Here is a 7,838-nt window from a genome sequence, read left to right as displayed (position 1 = left end):
TTAATTTGTATATAAACATTTGTAGAAACATCAAACGAAAAAACTAGATCTTACAAATCTTTACAATTATCAACATTTGTATTTAGTCTTTTAGGAGACACTTTTATATGCATCCAGCGAGTGATTCAACATAACAACCCAAATACCAATCGGGAGAGTTGAAATAACCACAAACCTATGTCAAAATATTCTCATGAGTACCAAGAGGAAGGGAATATGGGTTTGGGTTAGGGTTAGGGTAGGATGAAGGCGCTAACCCTAACCCTAAATGAGATCTATTTTGCATCTCAACTGTTTCTCCTAGACAATAATGTTATTAAAAGGAGATCAAAAATAAATAAATATAATATAATAATAATAATAATAATAATAATACAATTAAAAGTGGTGATGTTGGAAATTCGAATATCTCAGCAATGTATCAAATTGTGCTCAGTCTGCAAAATTATTTAAATCAAGTTGTTCCAAATGTCTAATTTTTGCCTAACTTTAAGAGAAACATCTGAGAAAAAGAGGACACTTAAATAAGGCATAACTGAAAGCCTTGTTAACTCTCCTGAGCTACGAAAGAGCAAACTCTGAGCAACAGAAATTTCTCTTTTGGTGGTTGCATTTGTGTTTTTGTTAATAGTGCCCTGGGTATTGCAAGCATATGTCACCGTGCGCGTGTGTGTCTCTGGCAGCGCACACTTCTTGCAACAGTGGCTAGGGGGTGCATGTGGACAGAGGAAGCCACACTAATATATTCCTCACTGGCTGCTGTGAGCTGGTCACATGGGGAGCCAGTGCGAGTTTAAAAGTGCTTTGGTTTCCCTTCAGCCAGTGCAGTGCGAGGCTTTGCTTGAGACACACACACATACACACAAATACACTACATGCCTTTGCCTACAGAACAGCAACTTTCCGTACTGGAGCTTCTCTGATCTACCCAAACACACGCACACACTTTCACATCTGTGTGCAGCAATAGAGGACAAGACACAGACATTAAGGAGCAGAGGAAGATAAGGCAAGAGACGGAAGCAATCGCTTTTAAGTAAGTACCTTGATTCTATCTCTTCTTTATAACTGTCAGTCATTTTTAATGGGCATGTTTTGTTGCATGCGATGCCATTTGATTTTGTGCTTTGAGGGACATGCAAAGAATGGAACCTTTTTTGGAGCTCCTATTTTGGAAGCTGTTGGGATCAACAAATGATTGGAAAATGTCACTTAATGGATTATTTCCTGTTTGCTTGAGGTTGAACCTGGTGTCAGTGTTCACATAGTCGCAGCGTCTCCCGGCTCTCCGCTGCCTGTTATGCACGTGTTAGAAGGATGCGAGCTAGCGTGTTAGACAGCCATGCACCATGCGAGAAATGTGATTCACACAGCCTCGCTCCGGGAAGAGGAGGCAAACAAAGTGGCCAGTTCGCCGGAGAGAGGGAGACGGGGGTGAGGATCCGAGTACGGAGGAATGGAAGAGAAAGACGGGCGACCGAGTGAAAGTGGAGAGGCTTTGAAAAGCCCTGACACTAGGCAGACAATTAGCCCCGGCTTCTGTTATCTGTGCCTTTTCTGTAGCCACTGCCCTGAAGGCGCGGGTCAAGGGAAGAGCTGACCCAGTGTCAACACTCCTGCATGGAAGCCATTATCAGGACCTGATTGATTAGTTTTAGCGGAAATCTCCTCATCTCCTCCTCCTTCTCCAGCTAGGGCTGCTGCTTTTTGTTCTTTGGCTGGGGTTGTATCTTGTCTTTACTTTCTTAATCTGTCTCTTGAACTTTCGTTGTGGGTGTAAATCTCATGGAAACGTATCCAAGTCACATTTCCGAAAACTGAATAAAAATGTTTTGCATGAAGAAAAAAAAAAATCTAATATTATTAGTAGTATTATTTTTATGTATTTATTTATTGCATTTTTTTCAATATTTATTTTTTACTAAAATTTAAATTGCCATAATGCATGCTGAATGACATATAGAATGCTTATTTATTTATATGAATAATTATTATTGTAAGAGAAATATTTAATGTATTGTTTTATTTAAATCTTAAAGTAATTCAGATAATAAATAAATAAATAAATAAATAAAAATAATACTACTAATAATAATATTTTTTTTTTCTTCATGCAAAACTAAATTTATAAACAACTATTTACAAATGTATTTAAAATAAACATTACACATAGTATACATAAATATTAGGTATTGATTTTAATTTTATGTTTTTATGCAATTTATTTGGCAGTATTTATTTATTTTTTATTATTGTCATGTCCCGATGCAAAAGGTCCATTTTCATTAAGCAAAGTATAATTTCTTATTAATTTCTTTTGATTGTGCATTAAAATATAACCTGGACACGTTCTTGACAGGTTTCATGAGATTCACCCTAATTTTGCATATTTACTGGTCTTTTTGACTTATTGGATTGTGACATCTATTTACTACTGGGCTGAAACTCTTTATCTATAACACAGGGACATGTGTAAACCTCTTTATCTTTGTTTTTAAAGACTCTGCCCTCCTCACATTAGCCCAAAGGGGGTCAGCTTAACTCTGGAAGGGTTGACACTGCCTTAATGACGCCCTGTTTCATGCCTTATTGAGAGCGGTGATTGAATGGCTGCTGAACACCTACTTTTCTTTTTAAACGAGGGTCTCTGCATTCTCTGTGCAATGTTTCAGTTCGTAAAGCCTTCAGTAAAGGGGCTCTCGCTGTCATCTGAGCAGCCTGTAGCTTGGCACCTGGTTTTAGTTTGACTCCATCCACACAAACGCAGTAAAAGAGCAACACGCGCCTGTCCGGGAGCTCGTGTGGATGTAAATAAAATGTTGCAGGCTCAATAAAAGAGCTAAAGTGTGGCGCACATGCTACTTTAGGCATAATTTAATTAATACACTCCTATCGGCAGATTAAGCAGGACGTCTTTAGGTCTGGAATCACGGTAGGGATTCGTCTCAAGGGGTGTGATTCGAGACCCCATGCTCGCGTTTTTCACTCTAATCTCTCCGTCTTGCCCCAGAGCTGTGTTTATGATTCAAACAGAAGAAAAGTAAAATAACACCAACATAATATTTCCCTTAACATACTTACCCTTTGGATAAACATCCTTAAACAGATGTCAGAGTGCCGGCTGATCACAGACAACGGGGGCTGCCGATGCTTTCTTCCCCAACATACACAAATTCTAGAAATTAGTTGTTAAATCTGTTATGATGTGTTGGTAATTTGTCGTTTATTAAATTACGTTTGATTGATTTATTTATCATTTCATTTGAGTGTGAATTTAAAGCCTGTGTCTTTTATGCAGTAAATAAGAATTTTCGAGATGAGCAGTTATGATATTTTCTTGACTCTTCCAATTTAGCCCTTCACTGAGCAAACTAATGCGATGTTGCCACCATTTGATATGGAGAATGTGAATGCCGCCAACCCCATGCACTGTATTAGTATGCATTAAAATGCATTTAAATGTGAGAAGACTTGTTTTGACTTCCATGCGGGTCTTTATGTGGAAATTAATATTTGTATCACTTTTATACAGAGAGAGACAATATGTAATATATTTGCATTTCCTGATGGAAATACTAGTGCTTTTACAAGGCAACAAAGCCTAGAGCATATTTTGTTTTTTATCAAGAGTATTAAAGGTGTGTGTACAGTGTGTGTGACGCAATTTTTGTCATCAGCATTGTATTGTACGCAGTCTAATTTTTTGAACCAGTTTTTACTCAAATTCAAAAAAATGTCACATTTTAGTTTGGGGACCAATTCTCACTATTAACTAACTATGACTTTTGCCTCAATAAACTAATTTGCTGCTTATTAATAGTTAATAAGGTAGTTCCTAAGTTTAGGTATAGGGCTGGATTAAGGGATCTAAAATATGGTCATGCATAATACAGCATTAATATGTACTTTATATGTACTAATAAACAGCCAGTAGGCTAGTGATATGCATGCTAACAAGCAACTAGTTAATAATGAAGAAAAAAAAAATCTACTGGAGACAGCAACAACAATTGACTGCCGCGTTAACAAGCGCTTACAAGATAGACGCAACTCTAGTAGCGTACATAGATAACTTTATCAGTCATAACGTCTGGAGAGAAATAGCGCAGACGCTAGACAAAGATGAACATTTCTAGTGCACACGCTATGAAGAAAGGTTATACTTAAAGTATACGCTAACCATTCGCACCAAAACTGTTTACTTTTTAAAACTGTCACCAAAGTTTACTTTGGCCTTAAACTGTAGTGTTTACAAGTTCAGCTTTAGGAATTAAAACCATGAAATGACAGTGTTTTCTGCTGGCTGTATAGTAGAATAAAATCACAACATGACACCATCTTCACAATTTGAGGACCAATAGGAACACAGTATGCAAGTGTCACGATGATGTCATCACAGCCAGCTGCATTTCAAATGCTTTACATTAAAAAAATAGTCCGCACATCTAAGCTTGAAAAGATCTACAGCAAAAAGGTTGAATTGAGTGATTAAGCAATTCAGGTTGAAATTACAGAAACTTAGTAATTATGATAATGAGTTTAGAACATAGTGCATACAAATGTATTTTAATTATAAATGTGCCTTTGCACCTTGCTGCTCTGTTTTAAATCTATTGTTTCTGCCTGGGTATGGGAATTATATGTTATATGCTGTAGATGAATCCGTCTGCATGTTGCATGGATACCCCATGTCTCAACTCATTTTCATGTCTGTAGGAGGGCTGAACACATGTAGGGGTCGTAAATCCATCTATATATTTGTTCACTGACACCTTTGAGGCTCCAAGTCAACCGCGGATCAAAGTATCCCTCCTGTTATGAACATTCAAATGCATTGACTCCACCCAATCATGATGCTCCTCCCTCCCAAAGAAGTCTTCCAGATTTGCCTCAGCTTGAAACTAATTAATCCCCAGGCTGCATGCAATCTATTATTCTTCTTTTTAACCCTGTCCACAAAGCGTCCTCTATTACCCAGTCAGGCTATATAGCTACCTGGATCATAACTAACCCGTTTAACTCAAGCATGTGACTTAACCTTGGTTTTCTCCTCAACAGTTCCCTTCCTATTCAGTGACAATGAGATTTTCACGGGGTCTCATGACACCAGATCCAGCTCCTCCATCCCAAACTCTATTTAAAGACACATCTTGACTCTTGCCAAAGTAAACACTGAGTGTACATGGTTATTTACAGGCTGAAGGCCATAGGATCGCCAGCATGTCTTCGGAAGGTCAGTGAGTTGACACTTTTGCCGTCGCCTTGGAGGTAAATTTGGTTTCTGAACTTTCGGGTATCAGTTACCGACCACCTCTATCGCTTTTACACCTGTAGATAAAGATGACGGGAAAGGTGGCCCAAGGTCAGGGCACAAGGGTAACCTGTACAAAATAGGGTAACCAGTGCAAAATACAGGACGACCAGAAGATAGTAACCCAAATAAACAACCCTCAAATACCTCCAAGCAAAGAGCAACCCAGAAAAATGCTGGAGCTCTTCTCTGGCCACGTTGCAAGCTTTTAATCTATTAACTGCTGATCCTTAAACTCTAATCAATGCTGGCTTTTATATTTCCATTAAACGAGAACGGGAAATGAATAAATAAATCATGCCGTCAGAGTGGCCTGCCTCCTTCACTTGGAAAACCATCACAGACGGACCTCTTCTTAGAGTGTGCATTGCAAATCGCGTTAGCGTTCTGGGACAGAGTTATTTGCCCAATTTCCCTCCATCTCTTGGCTTTTTATGGCATGTCTGCATTATTAGTGCCACTGCTTTTGATAGCAAGCAGACTTGGTTATTAAGGGAAGGGGCTTTTCAGAATTTGGACGAGGGGGGGAGGTGTTGTGTTGACTGGGAAATGTTAATTGCATTACCATTCCCCATTTGGTCTCTGATTGGAGTGGACTGGGGAAAATGCCAGGGTACATTTCTCTGTTTATGCCCCGGCATGGGCTACTGTGAACCCTGGCAGATATTCAAGGTTGAGGGCCCCTGGACACCCCACATTTGTGCTGCTTTAGTCCTGCCTGAACATCCTGCACAAGCTGCTTGCAAATACAGCATATTGTACCTCTTTCATAACCTGTTGATGGCATAGTGAACTTATATGGGCATGTGAAATTGAAACTTGGAGAAATGATAAAATAAAGAAGTTGACGTGTGTCAAACAAGTCAAGATGAGGGTGACATTGTTATAAGGAAGATCAACATGAAGCAGAATTGACATTGTTTGCAGATGCGACTTATTGCATTAATATAGGTTTCAGTTGATGGTTTGCAAATGTTGGCTATTTAACAATGTTTTCAAACTTTGCTCATCTAATCCGAATTTAGAGTTGGAGCTACACATCAGTCAAGTTCCAAATAAAAAAAAAAAAAGTTTCAAATTAATGCTGTTCTTTAAAATTTTATTTTCCTCAAAGAATCCTGGAAAAAAAAAAAGCATTGATAATTTAACTTTGATAATAATAAGAAATGTTTATTGTGCAGCAAATCAGCATATTAGAATGATTTCTGAAGGATCATGTGGCACTGAAGACTGGAGTAATGATGCTGAAAATTCAGCTTTGATCAGAGAAATAAATTACATTTTAAAATATAATCACGTAGAAAACAGTTAATTTAAGTTGTAAAAGATATTTCACAATATTACTGTTATTAATGTATTTTTAATCAGTGAATGCAGCCTTTTGAACGATATAAATTTCCATGTATCATAACATGATTTTGCTGTTACTGCCCAGCATTACATACAGAACTACCGCACATCACATTTAGTTTCCTCCACAACAAGGTTGCAAATTGTGTTTTTAAAATGCAGCTCAAGTACCGCTATACATCTTAACAATGAGCAACACTATTAAAGTGTCTTAATGGCGAGAAAATACTGTTTAATATTGCATAAGTCCACCCTTTCGCTCAGCAGCTATTCAATCGGCAAACCAGGGTGATTAGATATTGTGAAATCCGTTTAAAATTATTCTTAACTTAACGTGCCAAGTTAACTTGCATTGTCACCTACAAGCATGATTAGATTTATAATGTTTAAAAGGCTTTTAATTGAAACCGGTGGCTTTATTAACAGTGCTGTGAAGCCCTGCAGGTGGACTAGATCTGCCCTGTAATCCTAGCAGTCTGGGTGTGATACGATTGTTTTCACTAAGCATACTGAATTAGCTGTGCTCCCTGTTGCCCGCAGCTGCTAGTGCCTCCATCGAGGAGCTGTTTCCTTCAAGAGAAATACTTTCAACTCATTCATGTGGCTTAATAGTTACGGCTGCTTTGGAACATTGCCTGGATTCCTTGAATGACCTTTTGAAGGGGTCATATCATGAGGAATCAAATTGTCCTTGATATTTTGAGGTGAACAAGTTCAATGTACTGTGAAAATATACTGTAACTTTCAATCAATCAATCAATCAATCAATCAATACACAAAATCCGCTCCATTCCAGAAGACCATTATGCTTATTTGCTAGTTAAATAAATAGTTAAATAATACAAAATACATAAATATATCTGTCTGTCTGTCTGTCTGTCTGTCTGTCTATCTATATCTATCTATATAGCTGTTTGCTTAGTAGTTCCAGCATAATCATGTAATTTAATTAATGTACTTTATTATTGAAAAATAACGATTCACAAATATTGACATTCTACTTGCTTTGAAAGCAATGGATTTCAACTTGTCAGACACAAGTAAAATCAATACCATCAAAATGCAACATATGGATGATGTACAGTACTGTATGTCAATCAATAAATACATAAATACATAAAATGTGTTTCATAAAAAAAAAAAAAATTTCGTTAAAGGTAATACATTTGGAACAAAA

At 37.5% G+C, this 7,838-nt stretch overlaps 1 protein-coding gene across 1 annotated transcript in view; it reads left to right on the top strand.

Annotated features, from left to right (window-relative positions):
- Window positions 1–818: 818 nt before the first annotated feature.
- cntfr (ciliary neurotrophic factor receptor) overlaps window positions 819–7,838 on the top strand; it is a 208,414-nt gene continuing 201,394 nt past the window's right edge. The window contains exon 1 of the mRNA XM_016573704.1: window positions 819–1,036. The gene's annotated coding sequence lies outside the window, so the exon portion shown is untranslated. The remainder of the gene's footprint in view (window positions 1,037–7,838) is intronic.

This window comes from Sinocyclocheilus rhinocerous, unplaced genomic scaffold (assembly GCF_001515625.1).
Source record: "Sinocyclocheilus rhinocerous isolate Xijiao unplaced genomic scaffold, SAMN03320098_v1.1 scaffold2277, whole genome shotgun sequence".
In the NCBI taxonomy this organism is placed as follows: domain Eukaryota; kingdom Metazoa; phylum Chordata; class Actinopteri; order Cypriniformes; family Cyprinidae; genus Sinocyclocheilus; species Sinocyclocheilus rhinocerous.
The sequence above is the reverse complement of the archived record's forward strand: the minus strand, read 5'-3'. Positions and strand labels throughout refer to the sequence as shown.